We start from the raw sequence: 21,409 nt of genomic DNA, 5'->3' as shown, positions 1-21,409 counted from the left end.
TCAGAGTCCGGCCTGACCCCTGACTCTACCCCCTGCACCTGCTAAGCCAGACGCATACTACAGGGTTCCGGATTCTCATAAATTCTATATGAAAACCCCGCTGCTGACCCAGAAACTATATCTCAGGGTCCCAAAGGGGTTAAAGCTTCCACTGCAAAAAACCCTGTCCCCTCTGATAGGGATTCTAAGGCTCTAGACCGATGGGGGAAAAAAAGTCTACACTTCTGCTACCTTGGCTGTAAGGGCTTTAAATTGTCAGTTTCATATGGTTAAATATCAGCAATATTTAATGTCACTGCTTAAACAGAAATTGTTGACTAATACTGAATGTTCAGAGAACAAGGAATTGCAGGATTTATTGCATGCAGCTGAACAAGTGGGAAAGCATACTTTGCAATGTGGTTATGATTCACTGGAGGCCTCTTGCGGGGCCGCTGTTACAGGTTCTGTTATTAGAAGGCATGCATGGTTAAAGGAACAGAATCTGCCTGATTATGTTAAAGCAAAATTATTAGATGCACCATTGCAGCATGATGCCTTGTTTGGTACTAAAGCAGAAGAGGTGTTGAAAAAAATGGAGGATAAAGCAAAATCCATGCAGACAGTCAAGGATTTCTTACAGGTATAGCCACCCAGGTTTAGCAGGAACTGGCCTTCTAAAAATTGGTCCTTTCCATTGTCAGACCACAAAGAGGCAGATGCAGGTGTCCCAGGGACAGATCTCAGCCCCAGGGCTCATACAGGCCTAAACAATGGGGTGCTACTACTTCCAAAAGCGGAGAAGACAAATCACAACCTTACAGGAAACCGTCCTAATGACTTCCCTCTGCCAGATCCAAGCACTTTTCTTTTGGCAGCCCCTTTAGGGGGAAAACTAGCACTTTTTTCATCAAATTGGCAAATGGTTACCCAAGACAAATGGGTCCTGAACATAGTGTCCCAAGGCTACAGGTTCCATTTTCACACTCTACCAAGGTCAAAAGGTATGCCAGACCTGCCACACAATCAATGGGCAGAGGCAGAAAAACAAATTACAGCCCTCATGGACATGAGGGCCATTCAGCAAGTACCACAACAAGAGCAGGGACAAGGATTTTACTCCAGACTTTTCCTAGTACCCAGAAAGGACAGAACATGGAGACCAATACTGGACCTGTCTATACTAAATACGTTTCTGGAAGTTCCAAAACTCAAGATGTTGACTCTACGGAAGCTACTGCCCATGCTGGGCAAGAAGGCTTGACTTGTAACTTTGGACCTAAAAGAGGCATACCTGCATGTCCCAATCAGACAATCTTGCAGAAGATAGCTCAGATTCATAGCTGGCTCAATGCATTACCAATTCTCTGCACTGCCCTTTGACTTATCTACTGCGCTCATGGTCTTCACAAAATGCCTGGCACCAGTAATTGCGTTTTGCAGACAGGAATTCAAATAAATCCTTACTTGGACGACTGCCTAATTCAAGCAGAGAACAAAGACATTCTTCTAAAGCATCTGCCGTTTGTAAAAAGATTACTAACTGGCCTAGGGTACACAGTAAATGAAAAGAAATCAAAACTAGTGCCCTCTCAAGAGATGATATTCCTAGGTGCAAGCTGAAATACAACTGCCCAGATGGCTTATCTCACGCCAGACAAACAAAAGCAACTGACTTCTTACTTCAAGAAATTGGCAGCAAAACCCACTTATCTGCAAGGAAAATCCTGCAGGCCCTGGGTTTCGTAGCATTCTACTAATTCCATATGCCAGACTGCATATGAGGAAACTACAATGGTATCTAAAAAGTGTTTGGACTCAGCATTGCCACAGCCTGGAGACAGTAATTGCACTCATTCCCTGCCTACAACAGGAGTTTCGATGGTGGGCAGAAGCCTGTCAACACAACAAGGGTCTACCTTTCAGTTTACCCACAGCCAGACAGACACTGACAACGGATGCATCAGATTATGCCTGGGGGTGCCCATATGGCAGGAAAATGTATTTAGGGCACATGCCTGCAAATCAGATGCATCTTCACATCAATCAAAAAGAGATGCTCGCTGTTCAAAATGCCCTGACAGCTTTCAAGGACCTGCTTCATCCAGGACAGCTACTGATAAAGACAGACAATACTACGGTCATGTGGTACATAAACAAGCAGGGAGGTGCACATTCCTACCCCTCTGCAAACAAGCAATGACCTTATGGGACACAGCATTGGCTTTTCAAGTTCACCTGCAAGCACAATTCCTGCCAGGAAAAACAAATGCTCTGGCAGACTAACTAAGCAGAAACCTCACGGATCCCCATGAATGGAAACTGGATCCACAAGTCTTCAGCCTGATAATAAGGAAATGGGGATGCCCAGACATAGATCTATTTGCCTCCCCTCACAACTGCCAATTGCAGAGATTTTGCACAAGGATTTATCACAAGCAAGTATGGAAAGTGGACGCCCTATCCTTCAGCTGGAAAAATCTAATAGTTTATGCCTTTCCTCCACTGCCTCTCCTTCCCAGGGTACTCCTAAAGGTCAGACAAGAGAAACCAAAAATTGATACTGATTGCACCAGACTGGCCACGCCAGCACTGGTACCCAGTCCTAAAGAGCTTGTCTCACAGTCCAGCATGAATATTGCCTCAAACTTCTCACTTGCTGACCCAACAAAACAATCGGATCCTGCACAGCCAACTCAGGACCTTAAATCTGGCAGCATGGCGGATAATGTAGCCATTCAGAACACTCCTCTTTCAAAAGCTGTTATGGATGTTATCTTGGAGGCCAGGAGGCCTAGTACCAGAAAATCTTATGTAGAAAAATGGAAGAGATTCTGTGCTTGGAACAAAGAACAAGGCATTGACACGTGTGTTCCAAATATCCCTCAGATTTTACAATACCTAACTGAGATGCTGAACAAAGGCCTTTCTTTCTCATCAATTAAGATTCATGCCTCTGGTATTTCAGCCCATTACAATACGGAACCACCTATCTTTTCTCATCCTTTAATAAGGCAGTACCTCAGAGGGGCCAAAAACGTTAGGCCTCCAAGGAGAGCACCAATTCCGGCCTGGGACCTCAATTATGTTTTGGAAAAACTCACACTGCCTCCTTTCGAGCCAGCATCAACAGCAGATATAAAATTCTTATCCTGGAAAACAGCTCTATTCCTAGCAATAACCTTTGCAAGGCGAGTCTCTGAGTTACAAGCACTCATGGCTGTGGAACTTTTTATCATTTTTCATCCAGACAGGGTTTCTCTGAGGACAAACCCTACATTTATGTCTAAGGTGGTGTCAAGTGTGGCCCTCAACCAAACCATTCACTTGCCTACCTTTTATCCAAATCCACAGAACAAGGGTGAGAAAATTCTGCACTCTTTGGACATTTTGGACATGCACTGCAGTTATGCTTCTACTTGGACAGAACTAAAGCTTTCAGAAAGACTGAGCAACTTTTAGTGTCATATGCTGCAGGATCACAAAGAAAGGCTATTTCAAAACAGACTGTTTCTAAATGGATAGGCCATTGTATCCGTTTCTGCTGTTTTCAACATGGCAAATCAGTGCCTAAGGGCATTAGGCTTCATTCCACCAGAGCAGCAGCCACTTCAGCAGCCTTCCTTAGAGGGCGTACCAACCAAAGATATCTTAGAGGCTGCAACTTGGAGTTCAGTGCACACTTTCACAAAGCACTACCACTTACCTCTGTACTCTAAGTCCAGAGCAGGCTTTGCCACTGCAGCTCTGCAGGGCTTCATAGCCTTTCCTAATCCTATTTAGCACAGCCACCCTTCCTCAGCTTTGGGATTCAACCCAAGAGTAATGACTGCAACAGTGAAACATGATGAACATAGTACAGTTGTGTACCTACCATAAATGTAGATGTTCGAGTGTATTCACTGTTGCAGTCCAGGTTACCCACCCACCATCCCCCTTCTCATTGCTGGGTTTTATCTGCACTTCTCTATCCTATACAACCTATTTGGTGTATTTGCTTGTAGATAAAGGAAATGTTATTTTTGTACATGCATTTTTATTGGCATATTTTTCAGCCTACCAACTTGGGAGCACCTGATATCTGGGACAAGAAAAACTGAAGAAAATGGCGTCGGCTGTATATTTTATACCCCTGGTGCACTGACGTCAGGCAAGCGGCGACAGCAACCGACGCCAGACCTAGACTTTGGAATTCTGACCGACTGAGGGTAGCCTGCCAGCAGGATAACCCAAGAGTAATTACTACAACAGTGAATACACTCTAACATCTACATTTATGGTAGGTACACAACTGTACTTTTCCTGCCAGCCCTTGGTATACTTCAGCTTCTGTCTGCAATTATCCAGATCTACCATCAAAATTCTCAGCACTATATATATATATTTTTTTTATTAATAAGTTTTTCTTATTCATTGCAATCTTTCTTCTTTTTGAAGCTGTTTTGGCACAACTGGCATAAGTTATCTTCCATCTCGTTCTCTAACCCAAACCAAACTCAAAATGTATTTCTTTAAAGATAAATTTTCATCAGTATTTCCCCAACAGTGCTACCAAACCTCTGTTTAATCCGGACTCCATCATTTCTCCAATGTGTTTCATCATTTGTCCTGTTGACAAAACTTCCATTACTTTACACTTTGCAGCTAAATACAGTAAGTGTTTTAATGGTCTTAACTGCTTATCCTCGAAAGTAAATACTGTGACAGTGTTAACTGAACCATTGTTTTTTCCCTTAATATCAGTATTGTCTCATTCTCTACCAGCAGTTTTCGGGAGATGGTCAAAACAGCACTGTGCAGCATACTTCTACTAGCCACTTAACAGAGATGATAAACTACCATCATATTCGTGGCATATAAATAATCTGGGTTCTTTTCATGTTTGTCTTCATTTAGTTGTAATGTTGGCTAGTAAATAAAGTTGACGGTGATAGGTTTAAAGAAAATGCCAGATTGTTACATTTTTTTTTACATTGAAGGTAAGGTCACTTCTGTGGCACCATTCGTGTAGAATACTAAAAGTTAACTTAACTGGAAATGGTGTCATTGGTGTTGGACAGTGACCCAAGTTTGTAGTCTAGCTGCATACATGGTGAGCCAAGCTCTGGAGTCTGCTTTGACAGCTGAGAAAGAGATGTAGTCAGTAGCAGCCCTGGAACAGTGTGCTTTGAGCAACGCCACTGATGAACAAGGGAATGATGAGGATGACTGGTCTTCTATTTTTGCCGTCCACTGTTACAAGCAAGAGTTACTGAAGACACTGGTCTGCATTGTTCGCAGATCATTTTGTGTGTGTGAGTTTTTGGCAATAGTTTAAGTAAATATTTGCATCTTTTAACTCTTGTAATAATAAGCTTCTAGTTAAAAGGAAATCGTCTGTGAGCATCAACAATTTAGGCATCGTCAAATGAGTCCAAGTGTAAGAAGGCTGGAGACAGAACTGTTCTTGCATTAGGAGAAGAGTGTAGAATTAGAATACGGAGGTTGGGCTATGTTAAAAAAATATATGAAAGTTGTATTCATTTTAGTTAGGTACGGTGCAGACTTTGCATGGTGTTATGAAGTTAGAAATGAAGCAGGACAAATTTTCTGTTCAGGTGTGTGTGGCTACCACCCCCCCCCCCCCCCAAAAAAAAAAAAAAGACATTTTGTTCAAAAGTGGAAACAAACTCCAGAAATGTGATTTATTCCTGGCTGTTGGCGTTAAATCCATGAAGTTTGTGTTGCACTTCTGCATGTCATAAAGGAATCAGACAAAAAAGTTTGTAGTGCATCTGAGTTTCGTGTGGGGGACAGAGAGAGAACATTACCCTTTTGAAAAAAAAATCTTGAGTTGCTGTGAGCTGAAAAAAATCTACCGTGTACAAGATACTTGTTGTTCAGTAGGGCATGGGATCCAATGAAATGTTTTGAAGCTTATGTTACTGATTGTAAGACTCCAGAAACTGCAAATTTAGTGAGCTGGCATGATTCTCTTATGGTGGTATTCCTGATGGTAACACATGACACTGATTGCTCTGGGAATCGGATTTAAGTGACTGATCTCTGTAGAGCAAGATAATCTTTCTTGGATGAAATATTTCTGAAGTGAATTTGAATTCATTTAAAACTGAGGGAGAGAAAATGAGCAAAATGGAGTAAGAGCTAATGAGAGAGGTCATGAGACGCATGATTAAACGTGGGAAATTTGCCATTGAGAAGCTTTGCATTAAGTATGCTATAATCATGATGCAGTGTCCTGTGGTGAATAGTGTGCAGAGGCTTTTGCAACAGTCATTTGCTAAAATGTTTAAAATGAAAGAAGTAAATCTGCATCCAAAAGGGTGTGTGTGGTAGAACTGAGTCATGAAAATTAATATTTTTGTGGGCATATTGAAAGCTGAAGGTGATAATGCGGTGCAAAAATGTGACAAATAATTTGAAACTGGAGAATCATTCAGAACTCTAGGTAGAAAAACTGAAAATTAGTAACTAAAGTTTAGTTTTAAACTTGGATACAGGTGCAAAGCATTGTGTCATATTGGTTTTAATGTTCAAAGCACTGGATCTGAATGATAGTGACTCAAAGCTATCTGCACGCAAGCTACTTACTTGTTTAGGCCAACCATGTGAAGTCTTCACATCAGTAATTGCTTACCTGTAAATGTAAGAAATTCAAGATTCAGTTCCATGTGTATAGCTGGTAACTATATTGGTTTATTTCACTTTAGAAGTTTGGTGTGGTGAAAAGAATTTATAGTTTGCATGTACAGAATGATATTCTTCATTAATATGATTTCTTTATTGCTGTAGACTGTTTGCCATTAGTCTCATTCATGTAGATCTTCAGCATTACCTGTAGTATATTCTGTAAGGAAACTTCCAGTAGCCCTGAGTAACAAAACTGAAATTGAGTTGAGCAGAATAGAGAAAGTAGGCATAACTAATAAACTGGTTCAGCCTTCTGAGTTGTAAGTATGATTTTTTACTTTCCCAGTTAGTTTTCTGAGGTTAGTGGGTCTATTTGGTTAAATTAATAAATGGGTTTTAGTGTTAAGTAATTTAAATCTTGTATACTAAGACATAGATACTATGTGTATTGCATCATGATAGCTTATATATTTTTCTACAGCTTCAAATATAATTATGTAATGTAACTATTCAGTGTACTGCTTACGGTATAAATTCACAATGTCTGTGTCTGTCTGATATATGTAATGCCTTTGTCACTGGTTCAAGTTATGGCTAAAAATGTTCACCTACCTAAATCCAAAGTAGAATAAATACCAATGAAAATATCAGATGAATGTGAAAACATAGTAAATAGCATTAGTGTGTCGTGTGAAGCCTGATTAAATCTGTAGGTATGTAATCTATTGGAACTTAATAAAGTTATGAAGAGGAATTATCTGCTTTGTACATTAGAGGGGGTTTCCGCTGTGGCTGGTGCAGAATCGTTTTCTGGGCGTAAAGAAAAAGCCCCAAAGCATTTTTGAATCACATGTTCTATGCTGTTCTGGTTTTCATCATCTCAAATGGGTAGAGAATTTTTCCTCTGGTAAGTACTAAATGCCGGAGGTGTGAAGGGAAAAGAGGTAATTAGAAACAAGTTTTTTGGGAATGTAACAAGTTGGCAGATTTATAAATTCACTATAGAATGCTTAGTCAGAAACGTTCATAGGTTCATAAGTATATACTAGGCTAGAAACCACTAGGGCCTTTATAAGCCTATCCACACAGCCTAACCCAGTTGCATCCCTTGGTAACATGCATGTCTTAATTAGGGAGGTATGATAGGTTGCTAAAATATTATCTGGGCGGGGGATGTGTGTTAGGAATGTTTACTGTCTATCTCTGTCTATAAGAGACATGGGGATCAACTTGAGAATGAATTTGCACCCATCTAGTGGTCAAGTTTGTTTGAATAGAGTTAGGGATGGACTCGAGTCACATGGATGGGGAGCCTATTCCAGATCATGGGGATCCTTTGAATCGTTCATCTGTCTCACTAGCGTGTTCTGTTTGTCACAAGCAAAGTTCACATCCCTAGATCTGTTGCTTCCAGTGCTGCTTGTTTTGCAGATGTGCAAAAGCTTCATTAGGGCTGACCTAAGCATGCTTAATATGCCAAGCACAGATCGCATCTTAACAACCTGTAGGAGGCAGAGTATAGAGACAGATGTTCTTCGTGTTTCACTGTTGCAGTCATCACGCTTGGGTTATCTGCTTGCAGGTAACCCTCAGTCGGCCCGAATACCAGAGTCTTAGGATTTCTGCGTCGGATGCTGTCGCTTCTTCCATGACGTCAGGTCGTCAGGGGTATAAACAGGCTGCCGACGCCATTACATCAGTCTTTCCTGCTGAGGAGGAGGCCTCTACCTGAAATTATCATTTTCGAGTTTGTAATCCTGAAGTCATCTAAACCTAAGTACCCCGTTGGGGATCCTTTTTTTTTGCTCTAACCGATGTCAGAAAAAATTAACAATTGTCTTGCCTGTGGAAAGCAAATACCTCAGAGATTTTCATTCTTACTGCGTCACCTGTTTAGGCCCAGACCACGACGTCCGTCACTGTCGGTTTTGTGCCTTGTGTAATGCCCGAACCATTCGTCGTCGGGCTATCTTTGTCTGTAAATTCTTACCCTCTTGTTCTCCATATTCCGAAATGGCTTTGATAAGCCATCCAGCTACCGATCTTCCGAAAAAACATAACGATAAAAACATAGATGGACCGTATAGGTCCAAAACTGTCGACGCCACTTCCATTAAGCTAGTCTCTAGTCCGCTGTTACTCAGTGAGGTGCCTTTGCAGCTCCCTGATGCCCACTTCTGCAGATTCGCAGGCCTCTGCTGAGACCCATTCAGAGTCCGGTATGCCACAATATGCTTCTTCGACTATGGAACCTGCAGATGTCTCTACCTTGGATGGGTCCAGAGCTGCTGTGCAGGCACTGGCTTCTGAGGGTAAATTCTGACCTACCAATGTTGGAATTAAACCGACTATTTCATTTTTAGCTAAAACTACAGAGTTTCTGAGGCCCAGAGTTCGCACTACGCCTAGAAAACCAACGTCCAAAGTGCATGCTCAAGCTCCCATGCCACAAAAACAAATGCTTAGAATGAATGGCTGCGGACCTTATTACCTCTAATTAGGGGAAGCCAGCCTTCCCTGGTAAGATACTAAGAATTGTTTCATTCTGATTCTACAGACCAGGAGTCCGATGTCTCTGACCCTTCTGATTATCAGGACATGCCCTCATCAACCTATGAGGATTCAGATGCAGAGGAGTCCATTCCCTCTGCTCCCCTTCAGAGGATTTTTCTTTTGGTGAAACCTTGCATACTTTAATAGCATTTCCGCTGGGAATGCCAAGACTACCCTCAGTCCAAAAAGAGACTCGGAGAATTTTTAGAGTTGCCTCAGCACAGGCCTCTAGCCTTACCCCCCCAGTCCTGGATGTTGTAGATGATGTATTTTATGGAATCCAGCCTTACCCCAAATACTTCCCGGCCCCTAGGAAACCTGACAGGTACGAGCACCTGATTCCCACAAATTTCTCCTCAAGAATCCTATTGCGGATCCAGAGGACCATTTCCAGGGACCTAAAGGTATTAAGGCTACTACAGTCAAAAACCCTACCCCTTCAGACAGGGATGCCAGAGCTTTAGACAGATTGGGTAAGAAGGTGTATACCTCTGCAACTCTTGTCATCTGGGCATTGAATTGCCAGTTTCACATGTTGTACCAGCAGCATATTATGGAACTAATTAAACAAAAATGGTGTTACTTCCAGATTGTGCAAAAAATAAAGATTTACAAGAGCTGATGCATTCTGCAAACCAAGTTAGTAAGCATACTTTGCAGTGTGGCTTTGATGCCCTAGAAGCATCTTGCAGGGCTGCAGTCACGGGGTCTGTATTGAGAAGGCATGCTTGGCTGAAGGAACAAACCTTGCCAGATCATGTCAAATCCAAATTACTAGATGCTCCTTTAAAGAAGGATTGTTTATTTAACACCAAAGCAGAACAGGTTCTTAAAAAGATGGAAGAAAACGCTTAATCTATGCAAGCTGTTAAAGAATTCTTACAAGTGCAACCACCTAGATTCAGTAGGCATTGCCCTTCTAAAAACTGGCCCTTTCCAGCCCCTTCCAGGCCTTCTCAGACCAAACACAGGGGAGACAGGCCACCCAGACTACAGACTTCAGGGTATGCAGAGATCTAAACAATGGAGTGCCCCACCTCAAAAACAGAGTGGTAAGCCGCCCCTTATAGAAAAAGTTCACAATGACTTTTCAATTATCCTTCCCAGCCCTGCCCAATTACTTGTGCCGCTAAGAGGAAAACTTGCTCTTCATGCAAAAAACTGGATGCCCAGTACTCAGGACAGATGGGTCCTTAACATTGTGTCCCAGGGGTACAGATTCTACTTCCATATACTGCCAACCCCCAAGCAGGTTTCCAGATCTTCCTCCAAACCAGTGGGCGGAGGCTCAAAAGCAAGTACTTTTCCCTGCTCAATATCAGAGCTATTCACCCTGTTCCATTAGAACAAAGGCGGCAGGGTTTCTACTCCTGACTTTTCCTGGTGCCCAGAAAAGCGGGCTCTTGGCACCCAATCCTGGATCTATCAACTCTCAGTGCCTTTCCGATGGTCCCAAAATTCAAGATGCTTACCCTACAACAGCTTCTCCCTATGCTAGCCAAGGATGCTTGGTTAGTCACTCTAGACTTAAGCTTATCTGCACATCCCCATAAGGGAGTCATGCAGGAAATTTCTATGTTTCAGGGCATGTTCTATGCACTATCAGTTCTCTGCACTTCCCTTTAGCTTATCTACTGCACCCAGAGTATTCACAAAGTGCCTGGCTCCAGCCATTGCATACTGCAGGCAGAGAAATATCCAACTTTTCCCATACTTGGCCGACTGCTTGATTCAGCCGGACAGTCAGGAATTGCTACTTCAGCCCCTGGCATTTGTAAAAAGCCTTCTCACTTCATTGGGGTACACCATCAACGAAAAAAAATCACAACTGGTGCCTAGTCAAATATTTGTATTCCTGGGAGCAAGCTTGGACACAAATTCCCAGATGGCATTTCTCACTACAGAAAAACAGGTCTATCTGACAAGCTACTTCAAACAAATGGCAAACAGAACCCAGCTATCTGCATGAAAAATACTGCAAGCCCTAGGGTTCATGGCCTCATGTATTTTGCTAATTCCATATGCAAGACTGCATACGAGGAAACTTCAATGGTACTTGAAGTCTTTGGTGCCAGCATTCTCAGAACCTGGAAACAGTCATTCCAATCATACCTTGTCTAAGGGCAGAGTTACTTTGGTGGGCAGAAGCATGCTACCACATCACTCAACCCCTCGCCGCCCAAACCCTGAGAACAGACGCATCAGACTATGCATGGGGAGCTCACATGGCAAGCAAATGCATTCTGGGCCACTGGAGCCCAGCCCAGATTCTCCTGCACATCAGTCAAAAAGATATGCTAGCTGTACAGAATGTTCTGACAGCCTTCAAATACCTAATCCTTCCAGGACAACTGCTTATAAAAACAAACACCACAGTTATGTGGTACATAAACAAACAGGGGGGAACCCATTCTTACCCACTCTGCAGGTTAGCCATGACCCTGTGGAACACAGCCTTGAGCAACCAAGTGCATCCACAAGCTTGATTCCTGCCAGGCAAACAAAATTCATTGGCAGACGACTTAGGCAGAAATCTGCTAGACCCACACGAGTGGAAATTAGAGCCTTACACCTTCAACCTTCTGATCCAGAGGTGGGGGACACTGGAGGTGGACCTCTTTGCCTCATCTGAGAATCACCAGTTTAGCAAATAGTGCACCAGGAACCCTCACAGCAGGGCCTGGAAGGTGGATGCCCTATCCTTTCAATGGGAAAACCTCTCAATCTATGCCTTTCCTCCTCTTCCCCTTATCTCGAGTACTACTCAAGATAAAATAAGAAAGACCAAGTGCAATTCTGGTTACCCCGGACTGGCCACGCCAGCACTGGTACCCACTCCTGCACAGTCTGATAGTGGTGCCACCCTGGCACCCACACTAGACTCCTACCCTGCTGTCTCAGCAGGAGGGACAGATTTTTCATCCAAAATTGCAAATCCTAAAGCTTGCAGCCTGGCTTATCCCTTGAATACCCCACCTGCAACCCTCAGCAAACAGGTGCTGGACGTCATTCTTGAAGCCAGAAGTCCAATGCTGAAAAGTGGAAAAGATATTGTTCCTGGACTTAGTCTAAAGAAAAGGACGCAGCTGTACCCTCCTTACCTCTAAACTTGGATTACCTAGCAGAACTACTTCACAGAGGCCTATCCTTCTCCTCCGTTAAGATTCATGCCTCTGCCATCATGACTCATTATAATACTGAGCCACTTCTGTTTTCTCACCCTCTCATCAAACAGTTCCTGAGAGGGGCTAACAATTTAAGGCCCCCAAGGAGAGCACCCTCCCCTGCCTGGGACCTAACCTGCTGCTTCAGCAGAGTTAAATTCCTCTCTTGGAAAACAGCCTTGCTTTTAGCCATAACTTCAGCTAGAAGAGTGTCTGAGTTACAGGCACTAATGGCTGTGGAACCCTTCATTATTTTCCATGCTGACAGGGTTTCCCTCAGGACTAACCTGTCCTTTATGCCTAAGGTGGTGTCCAGTGTGGCTCTAAACCAATCCATTTACCAACCTTCTTCCCTGACCCTCAAAATAAAGGGGAAAGGATCCTGCACTCTCTGGTCATGCACAGACAGCTCAGATTCTACCATGATAGGACTTAGCCTTTCAGAAAATCTGACCAGCTGCTAGTCAGCTTTGCTACAGGGGCAGAGGGTAAGGCCATTTCAAAACAAACCATTTCCAAATGGATAGCACACTGCATCCATTTCTGCTACAAGCACCATGGAAAACCCAACCTCTCATGGGGTCAGAACACATTCCACTAGGGCTACTTCTACCTCTACAGCATTTCTCATTGGAGTCCCTACCCAGGGACATTCTGGAAGCTGCAACCTGGAGTTCTGTACACACCTTCACCAAGCATTACCATTTACCTATCTTTTCCAAATCCAGGGCTAGATTTGCTACAGCAGTCTTGCAAGGCCTACTAGCCAGCCCTAACACTTCTTGACTGCCTCAACCCTTTCTCAGCTTTGGGAATCAACCCAAGTGTGATGACTGCAACAGTGAAACACGAAGAACATAGTACAGTTGTGTGTACACTTGCCATAAATGTAGATGTTTGTATTAACTGTTGCAGTCCCGGTTTCCCTCCCTCCAGCCCCCTGGGTTTCTCTATCTGTCCACCTCTCCTCTCTGACTATTCCTAATTTCATTGGTATTTACTTTTTAGTGGTGGTTTTCCCCACCATATACTAGCTCCCTATTTGGGGGCTCCTGACATTTAGAGCAAGAAAACTGATGTATTGGCATCGGCTGCCTGTTTTATACCCCTGACGAACTGACGTCGTGGTAGAAGCGACAGCATCCGACACAGAAATACTAAGACTCTGGTATTTGGGCTGACTGAGGGCTACCTGCAGGCAGATAACCCAAGTGTGATGACTGCAACAGTGAATACACTCTAACATCTACATTTATGGTAACTGTATGCAACTGTACTTTTCTGGTTGGCCCGTATAGTGATGATGTTATTGAATGCCACATAATACATACACTTGGATATATATCCCATCATGCCTGTGTTGATGTGCTGGTTTACAGAGGCCGTCACTTTGAACATGTTCCAATCTGTGCTTTCAAGACCATCTTGAAGTGCTGAGACAGCTCCCTCTGGCCATATCCTTAATTGTTTCTTGGATGGCGTCCCAATGGTCTGTACACTGGAACTAGCAATGCCCTCCTGTTCTCATGTTGCAGTATTCTCAACATGTGGGATCCTCCACCTCAGTCAACCTGAACATCCGGCTCCTATGCCAAAGCGTAAGCCTGGTTGCTGTCAGGTGCGTAGGGCATCACACCCAGGGCCATAAACCATGGGTCATAAATGTGACGTCTGCACGCACAGCCCTCAGAACTTCTCTGCCCCAGTTGAACATCAGCTTGCTCGTTTCACTCCACGTTTTAGAAGACCTCTTCAGATAAGTACCTCCATTGGGGAATTTTCTTTATTTACTTTGGCTTAGGTTGCTGTTGATTCTTTCTTTAGCCGATGTCATCTAGTAAGGGAAAATGTAAGTGCGGCCGCCAGATTCCGCACAAGGATTCCCATAAGCTTTGTCTGTTACATTTAGGCTAATCCCATGACCAGTAGTATTTGTCAATCATTCTTCTCTAAAACCCTACGTAGTTGTCTGGCAGCCCTGAAATTATTTTTGGTAAATCAGCATCTCAAGCGTTTAGCCCTAGGCATGGAAACCAAACTGGCTGTCGAGGTGGAGCCACCTGAAAAGTAAGCCATAGTTTCAAGGCCTACTGCTTCTGTGCCTCTGACGTCAGACATCCCAGCAGCTACCAGTGTAGGAGCTGAGGAACGTCCGGACAAACTGGCAACTTTGAGTACCATGTTGGAAGCAGCCCTAGAATCTCCAGTCAGCACGTCCCTGGAGGATACTGCAGTGTCGCCTGCCGCTGATGTCAAGAAGGAATCCGGCTTGACCTCACGGCCAGTTTCAATACCAGACAAGGGCTCCTCTCCTACTGGCCAGATTCCAGATCATAGGTCTTCTCTTCAAACAGTCTTAAACACTACTACTCTGAAGAGGAAACAAAAAACAAAACACTTATCCACTACTGAAGACCAGCCAGACTGTGAACTTTTTCCCAGTCCCTGGTTCAGGCCTTCATGGCCCTCAGGCCCACAACCTCTCTTACCCCTGCCCTGTCTACCCTTAGTCCAAGGCCAGCTTCAGCTACCCCCATTCCTAGAGTTCACACTTAGGAGGAAGATTCCTCTTCCTCCTATTGTAATGTATCTCTTACATACACCTCACAACTAGCCTCTCCCCGGGTGAGGACTCTTTGGAAGGAGACTCCCCACCTGATGATATAACCTTTGGGGTAACTCTCTCCAAAATGAGGGAGTACTTTAAATGGGATGCCATTCAGATGACTGAGGTGCAAAAGAGATATTTTGAGCTCCTGCAGATGGAGTCTCCATCTCCCTCTGCTGTTCCTTCTGTGATTCCAGTTTACTTGGATGCATTTGCTTCTACTTCAAAGAACCCTGAATCCCAGCCTGCAGGCCCTAAAAGGCTAAACAGGTTCTACAAAGTCCCTGATGACCACAAGTACCTCATTATGACACCTATGGCATACTCTGTTGTCATTGCAGTGGCTCCAGATAAGTAATCCAGGCAAATTTGCTCTTCATCCCTTCTACCATTGGATAAGGACAGCAAAGCCATGGACAGACTGGGGAAGATGATATATACTTCCTTCACCCTGGCGTTTAGGGCCATTGACTATCAGACACATAGGTTCATAGGTAGGTACTAGGCTATCGGCCCAAGGGCCTAAGTAAGCCTAGCCAACAAAGTTCCCTGGGTTACGCCAACTCGAGAAAGTTAATTTCCTGTGCCCCTGTCGAGCAGAGCCACAGAAGTGATCCCCGGGGTGTATTTCCTATTTCCCATCCACTCATCAAGATTTGTCTCGAGTGTTAATGAGGAACTTTGCTTCACATAGATGGGTAGCTTATTCCAGAGTATGGGGAGTCTGTGAGACTGGAATCTACCACTCCAGCAAGTCCTGTTTATTGTGGTGACAAGGTTTAGGCCCCTAGAGTGTGTAGCTAGGAGGGATTGGGATTTCTTTAGGTGTAGCATGTCCAACAGCTCTGGGTTTGACATAACTTTATATGTTAGGCGGAGATCACCTCAGAGTAGGCGACATACTGCAGAGTAAAGCTGGAGTTTTTTGAGACCATCAGTGTAGGGCGTCTGTTTGAGGCCAGTAATTCTTTTTGTGAGGTACTTCTGTGGCCTTTCCAGCTTCTGCAGATGTCTTGTGAGGTACATTCCAAAAGGAGCGTTGTACTCTATAATGGGTCTAATGAGTGTCGAGTAGAGAGCAACGATGACCTCTTTTTTTTTTTTTTTTTTCCTGGATGAGAACCCTTTTATGATGGTGTGCCATGTAGAAGGATTTCCTGACTACTGTGGCAATGTGATTATCAAGGGAGAGACTACTGTCCACCTGGGTCCCAAGGTCTCTTAACACACATTCGGTGTTAAGAAGACTGCTGCCTATGTTGGTAGTTCATAGGTACGGAGTTTTTACCAAAGGGGATAACCATGCACTTTTTGGCATTGAGCTTGAGGCCATTGCTCTGACACCAGGCATCTGTCTCTGAGGCCCTTCTGTAGGATGTCCGCATCATTTGGGGACTCGACTATAGCTCCTAGTTAGCAGTCATCTGTGAACTTCGTTAGCCAGAGGCCCTCTGTGTTAGCCTGTACTTCTGAGAAGTAGATACCAAACAGGAGAAGGTCCCAGGACTGAACCCTATGGTACTCCACTTCTCACTGGTTTGAAGTCAGATTTGGAGTTTGCAACTTTTACAGTGTGGGTTCTCTCAGTGAGCCAGTTGGCAACCCATCTTATGACACAGGGATTTATACCTAGTTTAGTGAGTTTAGCTGTAATTCCAGAATGGGGGGATGGTGTTTAAAGCCTTGGCGAGGTCAAGATAGGCTTTGTGAACCACCTTACCCTCGTCTACGGCTTTGGTGACTGCCTCAAAGAAGTCGACCAGTTTCAGGAGGCAAAGATCTGCCTTTCACAAACCCGAACTGGGTGGGGTCCAGAGTTTGGGGGTTACCAATGTCTTTGTTTATGAATTCCATGATGATACGTTCCATGGCCTTGCAGACCAGGCTTGTCAGGCTAATAGGGCGATGGTTCCCAGGATCAGTGGTAGCTCCCACTTTGTGGAGTGGAATAACTGTTGCTGTGCTCCATTCAGTGAGCACAAAGCCTGATGTGAGGCTATAATTGAACATGGTACTTGGGTGGGGAGCCAGTTCGTTCTGAAGTTCATGTAAAACATAGCCTGGGATGTTGGCTGGTCCCATGGATGCTGTGTTTTTGGCTTTAGAGAGTGCTGCTTTTACCTGTGAAGTTGTGGTTACAGAGACACTGCATTCTTCCTGTATAGATATGGGCCCTTTAGGGGGTGAGAGGGGGGTAAAGTTAGCACTGAACCTATCTGCCAGGATGTTGGCAATATCATTTGGTTCTGTAATTTTTGTGCCATTGTGCTGTAACTCAGAGCAGATCTAGGTGTTGACATGGAGATTCTTGACATAGCTATAGAATGCTTTGTGGTTGTCCTTAGAATCCGTGGCAATCTTGTTTTCATAGCTAGCTTTGGAGGATTTTCTAAGGGATCTCAGCTTCTTGCTGAGGCTGACCAGGGAGCTCCTCCACTCATGGGATTTTACTCTCTTTTGCAACAGTTCTTCCTTCTGTTGTAGAGTTTGTTTATGGCAGGGGACCACCAGATTGGCTTCCTTTTTTTTGGAGGATAGCATCTTGGTTCTTTTTGCGATAGCACAATCAATGCACTTGTGTAAATGCTTATAGAGTGCATTTGTGTAGGATTCAGCAGTCGTAACTGTATTGGCCATCTGCATGGGTGTCATGAAATTCGCCACTTCTGTCTTAAGAAGCATGAAGTTGGCTTTGAGAAATTTTTTACTACTGTTTCCTTAATGGGGGGGTGGGGGTGGTATGTGGATATCTAGGGTGATTAGCTTATGGTCAGATCTGACCAACGAGGAGTTGACTTCAGGTGTGGAACACCAGTCACACATGTTGGTAATGACTAGGTCTAGGATATTGCCCCTGGTGGGGGTATGGATAAGTTGATCCAGGGCATTGGAATTTATGAATTCCAGAAAGCGCTGAGCGAAGGAGTTGGTACACGAGTAGTTTTCCCAGTTAATGGTGGGGTAGTTGAAATCGCCCAATATTAGGGTGTTTGGTTGAACCCTAATATTTTCCAGTACATCAAGAAAAGAGGAGTGGGTATCCTGGGGCATGGTGGGGGATTAGTAGCAAGCTACAATTTGGAGTGCAGTTTTGCCCAGAGTTAGTTGCACTTTGATAACCTCGGCTGCATTATGCTGAAGAACTTGCCTGGAGGGGTATGGATATCCTTAATGAATATGGACACACCTCTGCCTTCGGTGTTCTGGTCCAGGTTAGATGGCTGAAAAAGTGTGGTATGAGTTTATAGCCTGGTAATGCAGGGGTGCTCTTTGGAGCCTTGAACCACATCTCAAGTCACTGCACAGACATCGATGTTCTCCATTTTAAGGAGTGCCTCGAGTGAGTGCATTTTCAGATTTAGACTTCTAGCATTGAGTAGCATTACCCTCAGTTTTTGCTTGCCTGTTCCTGATGTCCTTCATGGATGCATCTGCAGTCATAACAAACGGGTTGTCCTGTCGTCAGGCAGCCCTTCGGTCGGCCGGATTCCAAAGTCTGGGTCCGGCCTCGGCTGATGTCGCACTTCACCCGACGTCATCTCTGCTGGTCTTCAGGTATAAAGGCATTAGCCGACGCCATTTTCCTCCGTCTTTCTTGCCGCGTGGCGCCCGAAGCAGAAGCTGTTCGCAAGTGCCGGTCGGTCAGATCCAGAGATTACTACTACCGAATACTACTTCGAAGACTTCTAAAAAGCTAAGTACCCCGTTGGGGACTCCTCCTTGCCTCAGCCGATGTCAGAAAAAGTCAATAACTGTTTAACTTGTGGGAAACAAATACCTCATAAAGATTTCCACTCTGTCTGCCTTGCTTAGGCCCAGACCACGACGTAGCAGCCTGTTCGGCCTGTGCTTCCTTCAACCGACGAACGCTTAGGCGTCGGTCGGAGTTTGCTGAACAGTTTTTCGGCTCAGATTTTGCGTGCATTATGCCGTCGGATCCTCCGACTACCCAAATTGTTAAAAAACGCAAAGAAAAAGACCAACACTCGCGGTCCGCGGTTTCGGCCGAAACCACGGTTAAGCAAGCCGCGAGTGTCTCGGTTTCGGCCGAAACCGAGAAAACCGGTCAATCTTCAGCCGAATCCATGACTACTACTGAGGCTCCTGCTACCTTAGTTGAATCGGCCTCAGAAATTTTGCCTACAATTGTGGTTCCTAGTGATTTATCAGACACCATCCCTTTGGATGTCTCTACCCCAGCACGTGGTGCTGCTAGGCCTCCTGCAACCATGTCTATTAAGGCCTTTGCCAGGGCTAAAGCAGCCAAATCTGTTAAATCAGTGCCTGTTAAGCCCCCCTCACACAGGCCCACTTCAAGTTCACAAATGCTTACTCTGGCAGAGGATTTAATATCCTTAATTAGGGAATCCCAATCTCACCCAGACAGGGCCTCTCAGCCCCAGAAAAGAGACCTAGAGCAGAGCCCCGAGCCAGTGTCCTCTGATGATTCTCATGGATGACTCGGACATTACAGACCAGCCAGAGGCTCCTTTTTCTACTTATGAAGATTCCGATGCTGAAGAATCCATTCCAGCTGCCTCTCCACCAGAGGAATTTTCCTTTGGGGAAACCTTACATGCCATGAGAGAACAATTCCAATGGCAGGGACAAGATTTCTCAGATTCAAGAAAAAGGCTTAGGACTTTTCTGCACTTACCACAACATAGGCCCTTAGCTATACCTCCTGTACTGCCTGTTGTGGATGATGCATTTAATGATGTTTGCACTGCTCCTGATTCTTTACCTCCAGCCCCTGCCAAACCAGATAGATTTTACAGGGTGCCAGACACTCATCACCACCTATACAAGGCCCCTCTTGCAGATCCCGAAACTATATCCCAGGGGCCTAAGGCAGTAGCCTCGACCTCAGCAAAAAACCCTATTCCTTCTGAAAGGGAATCCAGGTCCTTAGAGAGATGGGGGAGAAAAGTTTACACCTCTGCTACTCTCTCAGCTAGAGCTTTAAACTGTCAGTTTCATATGATCCAATACCAAGAGTTTATGCTTGATCAGTTAACTAAAAACTGTCCTCTGATGAATCCTTAGATAAGAAATATGTATTAGAAATGGTGAATAACATCCAACAGGTTAGTAACCATTCCTTAAAATGTGGCTATGATGCACTGGAGGCTTCATTTAGATCAGCCATGACTGGCACAGTGATAAGAAGGCATGCATGGTTGAAAGAACAGGTCTTACCGGATCATGTTAAAGCAAAGCTGTTAGATGCTCCTATGGATAAGGCCAGTCTATTTGGTACACCTGCCCAGCAAGTAATGAAGAAAATGGAAGAAAAGGCAAAATCTGTACAAACAGTTAACAGGTTCAGCCCCCAAGGTTTAGCAGGAACTGGCCTGCCAAAAATTGGTCCTTTCCTGACTCCACAAGATCCCAAAGGGCAGGAATAGACGCCTAGAGGCAGAAATCAATCCAGAGGAGGTGCCTACAGAGGACGACAGTGGCAAGGCAATAACCGAGGCACAGACACAACCACTGCCACTGCAACAGGACAATCACAGTGACTTGGCTCTGACACCGCCTACCAGGGAGCAAATAGCAGCACCTTTAGGCGGAAAGTTAGCCTTATTTTCGAAAAATTGGCACTATATCACAAAAGACAAGTGGATTTTGCAAACCATAGACCAAGGCTACCGGTTCCACTTCCACACCTTACCAGTAAAAAGAGGAATGCCAAACCTACCTCCAAATCAAAAAACAGAAGCTCTACAGCAGATAGCGAAATTAGCAAAGATGAGAGCTGTGGAAAGAGTACCAATAACAGAACAGGGCAAAGGATTCTACTCCAGACTCTTCCTAGTACCAAGAAAAGAAAAGTTGGAGACCTATTCTCGACCTGTCCATCTTAAACACATACATCATTGTCCCAAAATTCAAAATGCTGACCCTACAGCAACTTCTTCCCATGCTGGGCAAGGAGTGTTGGCTGGTAACTAGATCTCAAGGAGGCATACCTGCACGTCCCCATTCGACCAAATTGCAGAAGATACCTCAGATTTCTTGCAGGATCAGAGCATTATCAATTCTCAGCATTGCCCTTTGGCTTATCTACTGCACCCAGAGTATTCACAAAATGCCTGGCATCAGTAATCGCACACTGCAGACTACAGGGAATCCAAATTTATCCATACCTGGACGACTGCCTGTTACAAGCGGACAACAAAAGCAAGCTGACAACAGATTTACAAAGGGTCATTTACTTGCTACAAGCCCTGGGATACACAGTCAATTTACAAAAGTCAAGGCTGATACCATCCCAAACAAGAACATTCTTGGGCGCGGAATTGGACACAGTAAAACAAATGGCATTCCTAACTGCAGAAAAACAAAAAGAACTCCGTCTTTACTTCTTGGCATTAACAAAGCAGAACAAACTAACAGCAAGAAAAGTTCTGCAGGCCTTGGGCTTCATGGCATCATGCATAATCTTGGTCCCACATGCCAGACTGCATATGAG

At 44.4% G+C, this 21,409-nt stretch overlaps 1 protein-coding gene across 1 annotated transcript in view; it reads left to right on the top strand.

Annotated features, from left to right (window-relative positions):
- Window positions 1–21,409, top strand: part of MORC3 (MORC family CW-type zinc finger 3) — a 2,525,474-nt gene that overhangs the window by 1,599,849 nt on the left and 904,216 nt on the right. The gene's annotated exons all lie outside the window — the stretch shown is intronic.

This window comes from Protopterus annectens, chromosome 5.part0, assembly GCF_019279795.1.
Source record: "Protopterus annectens isolate FY-2018-M chromosome 5.part0, PAN1.0, whole genome shotgun sequence".
Taxonomy (NCBI): Eukaryota; Metazoa; Chordata; order Ceratodontiformes; family Protopteridae; genus Protopterus; species Protopterus annectens.
This window is presented reverse-complemented; position numbering and strand designations above follow the sequence as displayed.